Genomic DNA, 16,533 nt, shown 5'->3' on the forward strand with positions numbered 1-16,533 from the left:
CTGCATTACCCGTATTTGATTTTTTATTTGTAACCCCGTTTTCACTTGATCAGTAGTCTTATTACTACTGCCATTGAACTTCACTAATTCCCACTATATCTAACTTCAACCTATCCATTACCCTTTTTCAGTTTTCTAACCTACCTGCCCGATTAAGGGATCTGACATTCCACGCTCCGATCCGTAGAACGCCAGTTTTCTTTCTCCTGATAATGACGTCCTCTTGAGTATTCCCCGCCCGGAGATCCGAATGGGGGACTATTTTATCTCCGGAATATTTTACCCAAAAGGACGCCATCATCATTTAACCATACAGTAAAGCTGCATGTCCTCGGGAAAAATTACGGCTGTAGTTTCCCCTTGCTTTCAGCCGTTCGCAGTACCAGCACAGCAAGAGCATTTTGGTTAGTGTTACAAGGCCAGATGAGTTAATCATCCAGACTGTTGCCACTGCAACTACTGAAAACGTTGCTGCCCCTCTTCAGGAGCCACACGTTTGTCTGGCCTTTCATCAAAAAACACAACAGATTTCCACTCTGCTCACCAATGACCTCTGGCTTGACACCATTGAAATCGCCAATCGTGATGGTTTGGGATGAGTGGAATGCACGCTGCAGGGCTTCTGGCTCGAAGCTGTCCTTGCAGTAATCGATATGTAATAGTTTATGTCACTACAGTGCCAACTGCTTCTGAGACTGCTGCTGCACTTGCAGTATGATGCGCCAGAGTTGTACGCTGAACACGATGGTCTTCCCTCTCGGTAGTGCCACTTCGTCGTCCGGTGTCCAGTCTTATTGCGACCGCACATTCCCATAACCACCGCTGCCCACAATGACGTACAGTGGCTACATTCCGGCCAAGTCTTCCTGCCATGTCGCAGAAGGAACATCCAGCTTCTCGTAGTCCTATTACACGATCTCGTTCAGAGTCTGTGAGGTGCTGATAATGGCGTCTTTGTCATCTTAGAGACATTCTTGACCAATATCAGTCCATGATAACCATCTCAATGGTAACTAACACTCACGACCTTTACTGTATGTATTTAAAGCAAACCTGATTTGCATCTCCATAGTGGCGCGAAATTTGAACAGACATCTTTCAGATTTAGAAACATGCATATCAACTTTTGTTTACGCCACACAACTCCGTCTTGGTGTTGGAATTTGTTTTCCGTCATTGTGTATAAGGAATAGGAGTGGACCCAAAATGTAACCTTGTGGGACTCACTTTGTGATTTTCCCTGGCCATTAAAATTTTCTGTACCTCTAACATCGTTCGAATTATTCCACACAACTTTTACACATTCTGTTCGGTATGTTGTTGTTGTGGTCTTCAGTCCTGAGACTGGTTTGATGCAGCTCTCCATGCTACTTTATCCTGTGCAAGCTTCTCCATCTCCCAGTACTTACTGCAACCTACATCCTTCTGAATCTGGTTAATGTATTCATCTCTTGGTCTCCCTCTACGTTTTTTACCCTCCACGTTGCCCTTCAATGCTAAATTTGTGATCCCTTGATGCCTCAGAACATGTCCTACCAACCAGTCCCTTCTTCTTGTCAAGTTGTGCCACAAACTCCTCTTCTCCCCAATTCTATTCAACACCTCTTCATTAGTTATGTGATCTACCCATCTAATCTTCAGCATTCGTCTGTAGCACCACATTTCGAAAGCTTCTATTCTCTTCTTGTCCAAACTATTTATCGTCCATGTTTCACTTCCATACATGGCTACACTCCATACAAATACTTTCAGAAAAGACGTCCTGACACTTAAATCTATACTCAATGTTAACAGATTTCTCTTCTTCAGAAACGCTTTCCTTGCCATTGCCAGTCTACATTTTATGTCCTCTATGCTTCGACCATCATCAATTATTTTGTTCCCCAAATAGCAAAACTCCTTTACTACTTTAAGTGTCTCACTTCCTAATCTAATTCCCTCAGCATCACCCGACTTAATTCGACTACATTCCATTATCATCGTTTTGCTTCTGTTGATTTTCATCCTATATCCTCCTTTCAAGACACTATCCATTCCATTCAATTGCTCTTCCAAGTCATTTGCTGTCTCTGACAGAATTACAATGTCATCGGCGAACCTCAAAGTTTTTATTTCTTCTACATTGATTTTAATACCTACTACGAATTTTTCTTTTGTTTCCTTTACTGCTTGCTCAATATACTGATTGAATAACACCGGGGAGAGGCTACAACCCTGTCTCACTCCCTTCCCAACCACAGCTTCCCTTTCATGTCCCTCAACTCTTATAACTGCCCTCTGGTTTCTGTACAAATTGTAAATAGCCTTTCACTCCATGCATTTTACCCCTGCGACCTTTAGAATTTGAAAGAGAGTATTCCAGTCAACATTCTCAAAAGCTTTCTCTAAGTCTACAAATCCTAGAAAAGTAGGTTTACCATTCCTTAATCTTTCTTCTAAGATAAGTCGTAAGGTCAGTATTGCCTCATGTGTTCCAACATTTCTACGGAATCCAAACTAATCTTCCCCGAGGTCGGCTTCTACCAGTTTTTCCATTCGTCTGTAAAGAATTCATGTTAGTATTTTGCAGCTGTAACTTTCACATCTGTCAACACCTGCGTTCTTTGGGTTTGGAATTATTATATTCTTCTTGAAGTCTGAGGGTATTTCACCTGTCTCCCAAGGCTGTCAGTAGTTCTAATGGAGAGTTGTCTACTCCCGGGGCCTTGTTTCGACTCAGGTCTTTCAGTGCTCTGTCAAACTCTTCACGCAGTATCATATCTCCCATTTCGTCTTCATCTACATCCTTTTCCATTTCCATAATATTGTCCTCAAGTACATCGCCCTTGTATAGACCCTCTATATAGTCCTTCCACCTTTCTGATTTCCCTTCTTTGCTTAGAACTGGGTTTCCATCTGAGCTCTTGATATTCATACAAGTGGCTCTCTTTTCTCCAAAGGTCTCTTGAATTTTCCTGTAGGCAGTATCTATCTAACCACTAGTGAGATAAGCCTCTACATCCTTACATTTGTCCTCTAGCCATCCCTGCTTAGCCATTTTGCACTTCCTCTCGATCTCATTTTTGAGACGTTTGTATTCCTTTTTGCCTGCTTCATTTACTGCATTTTTATATTTTCTCCTTTCTTCAATTAAATTCAATATTTCTTCTGTAACCCAAGGATATCTACTAGCCCTCTTCTTTATACCTACTTTATCCTCTGCTGCCTTCACTACTTCATCTCTCAGAGGTAACCATTCTTCTTCTACTGCATTTCTTTCCCCAATTCCTGTCAATTGTTCCCTTATGCTCTCCCTGACACTCTGTACAAACTCTGGTTTAGTCAGTTTATCCAGGTCCCATCTCCTTAAATTCCCACCTTTTTGCAGTTTCTTCAGTTTTAATCTACAGTTCGTAACCAATAGATTGTGGTCAGAGTCCACATCTGCCCCTGGAAATATCTTACAATTTAAAACCTGGTTCGTAAATCTCTGTCTTACCTTTATATAAGCTATCTGATACCTTCTAGTATCTCCAGGATTCTTCCATGTATACAACCTTCTTTTATGATTCTTAAACCAAGTGTTAGCTATGTTTAAGTTATGGTCTGGGCAAAATTCTACCAGACGGCTCCCTCTTTCATTTCTTACCCCCAATCCATATTCACCTACTATGTTTCCTCTTCTCCCTTTTCCTACTTTCGAATCCCATCACCCATGACTATTAAATTTTCGTCTCCCTTCACTACCTGGATAATTTCTTTTATCTCATCATACATTTCATCAATTTCTTCATCATCTGCAGAGCTAGTTGGCATATAAACTTGTACTACTGGAGTAGGCATGGGCTTCATGTCTATCTTAGCCACAATAATGCGTTCACTATGCTGTTTGTAGTAGCTTACCTACACTCCTATTTTTTTATTCATTATTAAACCTACTCCTCCAGCACCCCTATTTGATTTTGTATTTATAACCTGTATTCACCTGACCAGAAATCTTGTTCCTCCTGCCGCCGAACTTCACTAATTCCCATTATATCAAACTTTAACCTATGCATTTCCCTTTTTAAATGTTCTAACCTACCTGCCGGATTAAGGGATCTGACATTCTACGCTCCGATCCTTAGAACGCCAGTTTTCTTTCTCCTGATAACAACGTCCTCTTCAGTAGCCCCTGCCCAGAGATCCGAATGTGGGACTGTTTTACCTGCGGAATATTTTACCCATGAGGACCCCATCATCATTTAACCATACAGTAAAGCTGCATGCCCTCGGGAAAAAGCACGGCTGTAGTTTCCCCTTGCTTTCAGCTGTTCGCAGTACCACAACAGCAAGGCCGTTTTGGTTAGTGTTACAAGGGCAGATCTGTCAATCATCCAGACTGTTGCCCCTGTAACTACTGAAAAGGCTGCTGCCCCTCTTCAGGAACCACACGTTTGTCCGGCCTCTCAACAGATACCCCTCCATTGTGGTTGCACCTACAGTACGGCTATTGTATCACTGAGGCACGCAAGCCTCCCCACCAATGGCAAGGTCCATGGTTCATGGGGGAGATCTGATCGGTAAGTATGATTCAAGTCAGTTGTGTGTAAGGCCATCAATTCCATAAAACTTTAGTTTTTCTATTAGTTTAACATGGTCTACACAGTCAGAAGCCTTGGAAAGATCACAAAAATACCAGCTGGTGATATTTTATTATTAAAGCTTGTAATATTCATGAGTGAATGTATAAATAGCATTCTCAGTCGAGCAACCACAATGGAATCCAAACTGTGATATGCTAAGTAGATGTTTCTGCTTATATGTGAAACTACTATTGACTATATTACTTTTTCAAATATTTTGGAAAAAAATATATCAATAAGCAAACTGGACAACAATTATTTAAGTTTTCTTGTAACCTTTCTTATGAAGACGTTTATACACTGCATATTTTAATCTATCTGGAGAAATTATCTGCGTCACTGGTGCATGACATTGCTAAGGACATTACTTATTAAAGCACAACAATTTTCCACAATTGTTTTTAAATTCCATCAACCCCACATGAGCTTTTGTTTTTTTATAGTTTTTATTATTCTGCTAATTTCGTTTACTTCAAGTTATGTGGACAGACATTTTTAATATATTTTTTTGCTTCTTCAACTGAACCATTTAATCGTATTTTTACCGCTATGTTTAGAAAGTGACTGCTAAGAAAATGTGCAACTCATGAATTACTGGTCACAACATTGTTATTTAGTTTATGTTTTCTTGTTCACTGTTTGGTTGGTCTTGTCTCCTATTTCACAATACCCTGATATGGTTTTATTCCTATTGTCTGTGTTATTAGTTTCTGTCATGATGTAAACATTTCTGGACATTTTAATGACTTTCATTCGAATGTTAGAATACTTTCAAATATTGACACAAATTTTCTATGGATTATATAGAATTTCATATTAAGATTTCTTTCAATATGTATCTCACCCCACACTACCTTCTTTAACTTGTTCTTAAAACATTGTACCTTTTCTCATTAATAAGCATCATTATTTGATGCGAACCTAGCTCAAAGGTGTAAGGCTCACAGTGTTTATTTCCATCAATTGTGCATCGTAATAGATAATCCACTGACAATTTGGTGCACATTAATTGTTTCGTCTTGTGCACTGCCTATAAAAATGTTATCAGTCAGCATTCTCCTATCTGGCTATACAGAATTGGAAAACTCACTAATAAAATCAATTTGAAACAACCAAATAATGTTTCAAGTTCATTTTTGCTACCAGTATCTTCAAAGAAATCTACATTGAAATCTCCACAAACTACTAGCTGTTTCATCTTGTCTGTCAGGTAGCTCAATAATGCATCTAGATTCCTCATAAACAGCTGGAAATTCCTTCAAGGAGATTGTACACAATAGACACTGGAAGATATGTATAGCTGTCTGCTGTTTTCCATAGTCACACTTGGCACTGTCTTCTTTGCCATAACCCCATCTTGTCACATTAGCCCTTGATCTGCCCATTTATGATCTCAGCCTTTTTCTACGTATTCCATGTCAGCTAACCCTTGCCATAACCAGTCGGCAGAGTTTCAGATATTCTTTTACCACTCGGGAGAAGAGGGTCCTTATTTTCCACGACTGTAACTTGGCTGTTTCATCTGTGGATGTTTGTAACTTTGACGTTCTGTGGAAGCTCTTCCTCAATTTCAGTGTTCGGAGGTGCCTTTCATGCCTGTGCAGTGGATGAGTTACCTCCTGCTCTATTTTCTTCATTTCCTTGTTCGCCACTATTTCTCTTCGAACATAAGATGGAGCTATTCCATGCAGGAGCTAAAGCCACACGCTTGGGACACATTTTAGACAGTCTGCATGTGTCGTTGAGGGCTACATCCAGCTGTTTGGCTTGACCTGAGTCCAAACAGGACTGTGGTACTCTGTGGGGGCCTACCCCATTGTCGATCGTCCAGTTTTCTAAAGAAATTGTTCCTAATGGGTACTTTCATCCTGGTGCTCTTGCACTGCCTCTTATATCTAAGACATCTGTCGAGTTTCATTTCCAGATATTTTAATGTCACATTGTTCCATTCAAACCTTGATGAGACCACCTTTAATCTTCAACTGGTTTGCCTGTTTCTCAAATGGAAAGGACCTACTGGTCTTAGATGGATTTGATTTAAACTGGTTTGCTCTGTAGTGTTTTGAAAGTCCTTTAAGAACAGCAGTGAAATTGTTTACTACTGATTCAAAGCGTTTGATCAGCATAGAAGAAGCTCCTGGTACTAGTGGCCACTGGTTGGCCATTTGTATATACAGGATGTCCCAAAAAGAATCATCCGATTTGGCACGTCGATACTTCTGAAGCTAATAAACGTACACAATGAATTTTGTTGTTTGGTGAACGGAAAAATCAAAAAAGTTTTTTTTCTTCATACCTTTTCATAGGTGTTCAATATGCCCTCCTTGAGAAGCACGGCATATATCAGTGCGGTATTCAAATTGTTACCATGCTGCTGCGGGCATGTCTTGGGTTACAGCTTCCACAGCCGCAGTTATGCGATGTCTCAGGTTATTCATTGTTGTTGGTAACAGATGCACATAAACAAACTCTTTCATAAACCTCCACAAGAAATAATCACATAGAGTCAGGACCAGTGACTTGGGAGGCCAGTAAAGTAAGGCTGAATCATGTGGTCCAGTGCGACCGATCCATCGTTCAGTAATCCTTTGATTTAAAAATTCCTGCACTTCCAGATGCCAGTGTGGCGGTGCCCCGTCCTGTTGGTAAAAGACGTCGTTTGAATCAGTCACAAAGTGTGGTAAAAGAAAGTTCTCAAGCGTATCGAGATATGTGCTTTTTGTAACGATGTTCTCAGCAAAGAAAAATGGACCATACACCTTTTCCTGTGAAACTGCACAAAACACATTAAATTTTGAAGGGTTCCTCTCATGTTGTACAACTTCATATGGTTGTTTCCTACCCAATATTCTCACATTATAACGGTGCACCTTTCCATTTAAATGGAATGTTCCCTTGTCACTAAACAAATGGTTCAAAATGGCTCTGAGCACTGGGACTTAACATCTGAGGTCATCAGTCCCCTAGAACTTAGAACTACTTAAACCTAAATAGCCTAAGGACATTACACACATCCATGCCCGAGGCAGGATTCGAACCTGCGACCGTAGCGGTCGCGTGGTTCCAGACTGAAGCGCCTAGAACCGCTCGGCCACTCTTGCCGGCACTAAACACTAAACGTGGAAGAAAATTGTCATCCTCCATCTCGCCAGAACTCCACACGTTGTTGTTTGTCACCTTTACAAAGAGCTTACAGTATCTGAATTTTGTATGTTTTGACGTGTAAACGACGATGCAACGCATGCCAGATGGACATCGGGGACATGTGCTGTCGACCCGCATGGCGAACGGATTTCTGCGGACTCCTTGTCAAACTATGGCGGATGCGTTCGACGTCTGTGGCAGACACTTGGGGACGGCCCGGCGATTTGCCTTTACACAAACAGCTTGTTTGTCGGAACTGTTCACGTCTTCGTCTAATGCTCTGTGCTGTAGAAGGATCCACACCATACCTAGCACGAAAGTTACGCTGAACAGTTACTACTGACCCGCACTGCGCGAAACGTAGAGCACAAAACGCTTTCTGTTGTCTGACACATTTTTACTAGAACTGAAGTGGGCGCACACTGCTGATACCTAGCGGGAACCAAGTAAAACTCGACAGTTTGCTCTTTCCAACAGTACGTTGCTCACGCACATATCTCAAATAACATAACTTATGATTTTTTAAAAATCGGATTATTCTTTTTGATACACCCTGTGTATTGAAAAGCGTTGGGCCAATACACTTTTTTGAGGGAGACGATTGTTCACCCTCCATCTCCTAAGTTGTTCTTGAAAGTTAATGTTGAACCTACGGTTCTCAAGAGGAATTTCGATGAACCTGGTTAGACTGATGTCCTTGGTTAGAATGTGAAGTCAACAGCAGCCGACGGCTGGAGGTGTCATATGCTACTGAAAAACTGACAAATCACACTCTAACCATCTTACCAGCTTCGAAACCATATTCTATGAACTTTGTGAGATTCAGAAGTTGTCCAATACAACTTCTACCTGGAGAAAATTCAGTTTGCTGAAGTGTAAGTAATTACAGGCGAGAAGACGATTTAAGATCAATCTTTCTAGCAGTTTTTAGAGGTGACGCGATAGTCAACTGGTCCTCTTTGCCAGATTTAAGCAGGGTAACTACTCGGCTCTTCCTCCATATCTTTGGAATTTGCTGTGTGATCATACAGCTGTTGAAGAGCTCCAAGATTCTGTTCTTTGTTGTTAGACCAAAGTGATTAATTTGCACTGTTTTAATGTCATCGAAAGCAGTTGTTTTTCCATTTTTTACTCTATTTGATAGCCTTCTCTAATTCAACCTTGCTGTTGGAAGACCATTGCTCTCCTCTTTGTCGTATCTATAAAGTTAGAGCATTTTGTATTTGTGGATGGCCTTCCCGTTTAGCAGCAAGTGCATTCCAGGAATGAAATTTTCACTCTGCAGTGGAGTTTGCGCTGATATGAAAACCAAAACTGTGTGTTGGACCAAGTTTCGAACTCAGGACCTTTGCTCTACCAAGTCTTCCTACTGGCGGAAGTAGAGTTCTGAGGACGGACCGTAAGTCGTGTTCAGGTAGCTCAGTTGGTAGAGCACTTTCCCATGAAAGGCAAAAGTCCCGAGTTCGAATCTCTGTCCAGCACCCAGTCAGGAAGTTCCATATCAGAACATACTCCGCTGCAGAGTAAAAATTTCATTCTGGAAACATCCCCCAGGCTGTGGCTAAGCCATGTCTCTACAGTATCTTTTCTCCCAGGAGTGCTATTCCCGCAAGTTTTGCAGAGACTTCTCTGAAGTTTGGAAGGTAGGAGACGGGGTACTGACGGAATATAGGCTGTGAGGACGGGTCGTGAGTCGTGTTTGGGTAGTTCGTTTGGCAGAGCACTTGGCCGTGAAAGGCAAAGGTCCGGAGTTCGAGTCTCAGTCCGCCATACAGTTTTGATCTGCCAGGAAGTTTCACGATGTGCTATTTGGTTGGCAGTGATGTTATAATGTATAGTGGTCTTAGCTGTACCAGTTAGAGTTCTTAGATGTAAGTCTTCAATAGTTCTAATCCGTTGTTCCCTTTTTGCCACTTTTAAAAGCGCCAATAGGCTGTTTCCAGCTTCTGCAGCTGCCTAGCTAAAAGGATTTTTATCAAATAAACTGCGGTATTCTCTAAGTGGAACAGCTTGACCTGACGTGAGTGGAACACGTTTATCACTAAACAGTGTTTCGTGCAGACACAAGCAATAATTCTTGTTTCGCCGTCAACATTATTACCCCAAACAACGACACTGCGACTGCTGTTAGCCCTGCTGTGATCGCACTCTATACAGAAACGTAAGTGTTCGCATTATTTAAATTGGTGTGCTGTACCTCAACTTAAAAAAGAAACCATCGGAGTCTGAAAAAAGTTGTGTGTGTCATGTGGTGCTCACAGTAATTGTTATTAAAAATTATCAAAAAAGTAAAAATATTTATTATTAATGAAAACATACATAACACTGGTGATATATTCTATAATACTTATTATTTATTTCACAAACCGATTTTTGGCTATTACGCCATCATCAGGTACAAAGATAAATATGTGGTGTAGTGAAATTTTGTTGGGTCAAATATTTTATATTAGAGCATCTACATAGTATCTCCATTTTGAGAGATGAAAATATCAATGTTAGATTAAGGAAGAAAAACAAGAGGAATTATTTCAATGTAAATACAATGTAAGATAATATAACTAACATAAAGTATGTGGCACATTCATGAACTATATATAAATTACAATAGTTGTTCATAGAAGAAAATAAATGTAACAGTAAACTTTGGTGACGTGTTTCAAGAGTGTAGCTAAACAAAATAATCTTGTCTTTAATAGGTCCTACATTACAGATAAGATACACTGGTGAGATTAAGCAGGTAAGTGATGTAGTTATATTGTACAAAGTATTTTTTTAACACGACAAGAGAAATTACAGTAACTGAAATGAAGGAAAAATGGGGCAAGTGAGTAACAAGGATAATTTACAATATGGCCTAGATGGAACTATGAGTAGTATCTGCAGTTAGAAGCAGTGAGTAAGGGAACTGTGTCTGGTCATTCAGTACTAAGTTTGGGTAGATGGATGTATGTTTATTAATTTCCATTGTTTCAGGAAAGTTCATCTTCCTTTCTTTATGGATTTGATGTAATACGTCATGTTGCACCTTGCAACTGTGAGCTTCTTTAAACAGGTGGTCTGAAAAAGTACAGTCCCATTTTCTAAGTTTCCAACTTCTGTGGTGTTCCTTCAAGCGGGTGCATATTGCCCACCCAGACTGACGTGTTTGGAATTTGCCACAGTTATACGTAAATTTATTTATTTCACCCTTTTCCAGAGCTGGTGTGCTGTTTTTGTCATTGGGCAAACATTGTCCAACAGTGTTGTGCACATAAAATGGCGTTTTTAAGTTACTGGATTTAAGTTTTCTGGCTACATTTAGTGAGACTTCTGCTATGTGCGGAATTGTGCACCATTTATTGGTTTTTGAGGCTGTGGGTCGAGGAAAAGGTAAAAAATAGACTACATATGCTTTTTCTGCTTTTTCTACATTATGGAGTCCACCAAGGTAGGTGGGAGCCATTGTTTGATGCTACAGGGTGTTTCAAAAATGACCGGTATATTTGAAACGGCAATAAAAACTAAACGAGCAGCGATAGAAATACACCGTTTGTTGCAATATGCTTGGGACAACAGTACATTTTCAGGCGGACAAACTTTCGAAATTACAGTAGTTACAATTTTCAACAACAGATGGCGCTGCAAGTGATGTGAAAGATATAGAAGACAACGCAGTCTGTGGGTGCGCCATTCTGTACGTCGTCTTTCTGCTGTAAGCGTGTGCTGTTCACAACGTGCAAGTGTGCTGTAGACAACATGGTTTATTCCTTGGAACAGAGGATTTTTCTGGTGTTGGAATTCCACCGCCTAGAACACAGTGTTGTTGCAACAAGACGAAGTTTTCAACGGAGGTTTAATGTAACCAAAGGACCGAAAAGCGATACAATAAAGGATCTGTTTGAAAAATTTCAACGGACTGGGAACGTGACGGATGAACGTGTTGGAAAGGTAGGGCAACCGCGTACGGCAACCACAGAGGGCAACGCGCAGCTAGTGCAGCAGGTGATCCGACAGCGGCCTCGGGTTTCCGTTCGCCGTGTTGCAGCTGCGGTCCAAATGACGCCAACGTCGACGTATCGTCTCATGCGCCAGAGTTTACACCTCTATCCATACAAAATTCAAACGCGGTAACCCCTCAGCGCCGCTACCATTGCTGCACGAGAGACATTCGCTAACAATATAGTGCACAGGATTGATGACGGCGATATGCATGTGGGCAGCATTTGGTTTACTGACGAAGCTTATTTTTACCTGGACGGCTTCGTCAATAAACAGAACTGGCGCATATGGGGAACCGAAAAGCCCCATGTTGCAGTCCCATCGTCCCTGCATCCTCAAAAAGTACTGGTCTGGGCCGCCATTTCTTCCAAAGGAATCATTGGCCCATTTTTCAGATCCGAAACGATTACTGCATCAGGCTATCTGGACATTCTTCGTGAATTTGTGGCGGTACAAACTGCCTTAGACGACACTGCGAACACCTCGTGGTTTATGCAAGATGGTGCCCGGCCACATCGCACGGCCGACGTCTTTAATTTCCTGAATGAATATTTCGATGATCGTGTGATTGCTTTGGGCTATCCGAAACACACAGGAGGCGGCGTGGATTGGCCTCCCTATTCGCCAGACATGAACCCCTGTGACTTCTTTCTGTGGGGACACTTGAAAGACCAGGTGTACCGCCAGAATCCAGAAACAATTGAACAGCTGAAGCAGTACATCTCATCTGCATGTGAAGCCATTCCGCCAGACACGTTGTCAAAGGTTTCGGGTAATTTCATTCAGAGACTACGCCATATTATTGCTACGCATGGTGGATATGTGGAAAATATCGTACTATAGAGTTTCCCAGACGGCAGCGCCATCTGTTGTTGAAAATTGTAACTACTGTAATTTCGAAAGTTTGCATATTGCAACAAACGGTGTATTTCTATCGCTGCTCGTTTAGTTTTTATTGCCGTTTCAAATATACCGGTCATTTTTGAAACACCCTGTATTTGTCTGATTGCATTTAATTCCCTTTGGAAGTTGTTTTCACTAGTGGGGATGGATATTAGACGATGTGCCACTGCTTGAATGGCAGCGTGTTTATGGATCACTGAGTGTGGAAAATTAGCAGGTATTACAATATCTGTTTTGATAGGTTTCCTATAAATCTTGAAAGTATGAATACGATCACTGACGAGTTGGGTTAGATGTAAATAATTTATGCAGTCACCCAGAAACTCTATTGTGAAATTTATACTGTTGTGTTTAGAATTGCCGGCCGAAGTGACCGTGCGGTTCTAGGCGCTGCAGTCTGGAGCCGCGAGACCGCTACGGTCGCAGGTTCGAATCCTGCCTCGGGCATGGATGTGTGTGATGTCCTTAGGTTAGTTAGGTTTTAGTTCTGAGTTCTAGGGAACTAATGACCTCAGAAGTTGAGTCCCATAGTGCTCAGAGCCATTTGAACCATTGTTGTTTAGAATTTAGCTACTGTTTCAATGGCAGGCCCTGTCGTCTTGAAACAGCATCACAATTGCTGAACGAACGTTGTACCATGGGGTGGATCTGATCAGTCAGAATGGTTACGCAATCCTTGGCAATGTAGGGGCGCCGACTCCCGGGCTGTAAATCCCTACCGTTTCCGCAGAATGGAGACTGATGAAGCAGTGTGGCATCGCCAGACACAATAAAACAAGACTAAATATTACTTCTTTCATTCCCCAGAAGACATGTTGTCGCTTTGTGTTGCACAGTGGTTGATGGCTTCGTAAGCTGGATTCAGCTGAGTCCAGGAGCAGACACAGGGCTGAGCACAGAGCGATGACTCACAGTGGGGTGGGTTGCCCGCCCGTTGGCACTTCCTGTCGGCTGGTCTGCTACGCTCAGAACGTGACCACATGCGTTGACTCACACGCCGTCCTCGGAGTACTCTATCCCTTTCAGGTCACTGCGTGTGTTGTCCCATCAGATGGACTGTGATGTCGTGTTGAATGCTGATCCTGGCCCACCAGTTCGATAGGCCATCCGATCCGAATGATGCTGAAGTTTCGCAGCAGATGCTGCCCTGAACTAAAACAGTGTTGCTACATGAGTTGGATAAACGTAGTGGTAACACCGTCATAATTCATACCAGACTTTTTTTTAACAGACTTTCACATTATTACATGCCGTCAGTATAATAGCTGTGCTTCTCAATCACCTTCCTGCACAAAGATGGAAGGCACTGTAGATTGTCAGCATGTCCATGTCTGTCGATCTCTCGCATGTGGCATGGATGATGTCATCTCTTGCGTGAGGTGCATGCCACAAAGAGTTTGCTTTATTTTGGTGAATAGGTCATAATCGCACAGACTTATATTGGGTGTATACATTGGATGTTCCAGTATCTTGGAGCCCCACATATGCAGGAGCTCCTGCATGGGGTTCGCCAAGTGGCGTTGTGCATTGTCACGAAAAATGATGGGGTGCAGTCCATGGTTATCCACATACATCAGGGAGGCCAGGAACTCAATTGTCGTGTTGTCCATTGGGGGGGGGGGAGAGGGGGGGGCGTCCTGAATGGGGTCAATCTTAAATGACATCCCTGCCATCCTTAAACATTTTTACCTATCTCATCATTGTACGATATGGCGATGGTGCATCACCACGCACCTTGTGCAGTCCCTGAATGCATGGTAGTGTGCTTCGGCCACGTGCCACTTCGATACTCATGTTTCCTAAAAATAGTGTTAGAGCGCTTGAAATAGCCTTCCGCACTTTCAGGCACTACTTACTGCAACTGACTCAAACAGCCGTTGCCACTCACTGCACTTCTTCAACTGACCTGCTATCACCTACAGACAGTGCGCATGTCACTGGATAAATATTCTCCATGTTACGGCAATGTTTCCATTACTTTTTATCCAACAATAGTAGACTACCCATCAATGGTAGCTTGAGTACTGGATTCTGGTTGATAGTCATCTGTGGCTACAGATAAGTGGTCATCACATTGGGCAGCAAGAATATGACTAATACTGGAACAATCTTACACAAGATGTTACAATATAATAATCAGAGAATCGAGTACGAGCGACAAAAGCACCATCGATCCCACTGATCGACAGTCTAGGCAGGCGGGATGAAGTATTCAGGGCGTCGAGGAAGGACTTTCGCGGGAAAAGGCAAAGCAAAAGGTCCCGAGTTCGAGTCTCGGTCCGGCACACAGTTTTAATCTGCTACGAAGTTTCATATCAGCGAACACCCTGCAGTAGAGTGAAAATCTCATTCAGGGACTTTGCTGTACGACGTGTTTGTAACGATCGAATCTGTCTTGCTCATTACGGGTTGCCAGCGACCTTCAGTTTTGCTGTATTGGCTTAATCAATTTGTTTCAGTATCATAACTGCTTCGACAAACTCCTGATAGACGTTGTTCGTCCTACCTACGTTTGATCTAATGTCGGACAGACACCAGTAATAGCTTCAAAAATAAATTGAAATCACATCTCCTTGTCAACTTCTTCTGTACCAAAGATGAATTCTTGGAAAGGAATAAATAAAGCTATAGGTGTAATACACATATCAAAAACAGTTTTTCATCACCCCTGTTCCCAGAACTCCTGAAGATAGACGTTGACTGTGGATATTGTATCACAGACATAGTCCCTTTGACTATTCAGAGATGTCACTAAACCCGCCGAAGATGTAAACAACCATGTATGAGCACCGCTTATTAGACGGAGGGAGTCTGACAGCCGATCATTTCCAGTCATTCCACCAGGAAGGAGGTACACGGCTCGTGTTGTCTGTAGTTCAACCATGCCTAGACGATCAATACCGCGGTTCGATCGCTTCCGAATTGTTATTTTGTGCCAGGGCTTTCAACAAGGGAGGTGTCCAGGCATCTCGGAGTGAACCAAAGCAATCTTGTTCGAACATGGAGGAGATACAGAGAGACAGGAAATGTCGATGACATGTCTCGCTCAGGTCGCCCAAGGGCTACTGCTGCAGTGGATGACCGCTAGCTACGGATTATGGCTCGGAGGAAGCCTGACAGCAACGCCACCATGATGAATAATGCTTTTCGTCCAGCCACAGGACCTCATACTGTAACTCAAACTGTGCGCAGTAGGCTGTATGATGGACAACTTCACTCCCGACATCGTGCAGACACTTATTTAAAGAGCTAGAAATCTTCACTGTAGCCTCACAATATATATATATATATATATATATATATATATATATATATATATATATATATATATATATATATTCACTTATGAAATTTATTATTAACAATCCGAACGAATTCAAAAGTAATAGCAGTGTACATGGCTACAACACTAGGAGAAAGGATGATCTTCACTACTCAAGGTTAAATCTAACTTTGGCTCAGAAGGGGGTAAATTATGCTGTCACAAAAGTCTTTGGTCACTTACCTAATAGCATCAAAAGTCTGACAGATAGCCATATAGCATTTAAAATGAAATTAAAAGAGTTTTTTAATGGCAACTCCTTCTACTCATTAGATGAATTTTTGGGTATAGTAAGTGGGTAATTTCCCGACCTCAAAAAAAAAAAAAAAAAAAAAAAATTGAGTGTCATGTAATATTTTGTCTAATGTAACATCTTGTATAGTCACCTTTTATTAACCCGACACGTTCCACATCATTACGAAGTGTCGTATTCATGATCTATAGAACAAGTACTAATCTAATCTAATCTAATCTCCATCTTTGCAACCAAGACAACATGCAGCGCGGTACAGATGGACCCAACTACACGCCGAATGGACCGCTCAGGATTGGCATCACGTTCTCTTCACCGATGAGTGT

This window comes from Schistocerca nitens, chromosome 8 (assembly GCF_023898315.1).
Source record: "Schistocerca nitens isolate TAMUIC-IGC-003100 chromosome 8, iqSchNite1.1, whole genome shotgun sequence".
In the NCBI taxonomy this organism is placed as follows: Eukaryota; Metazoa; Arthropoda; class Insecta; order Orthoptera; family Acrididae; genus Schistocerca; species Schistocerca nitens.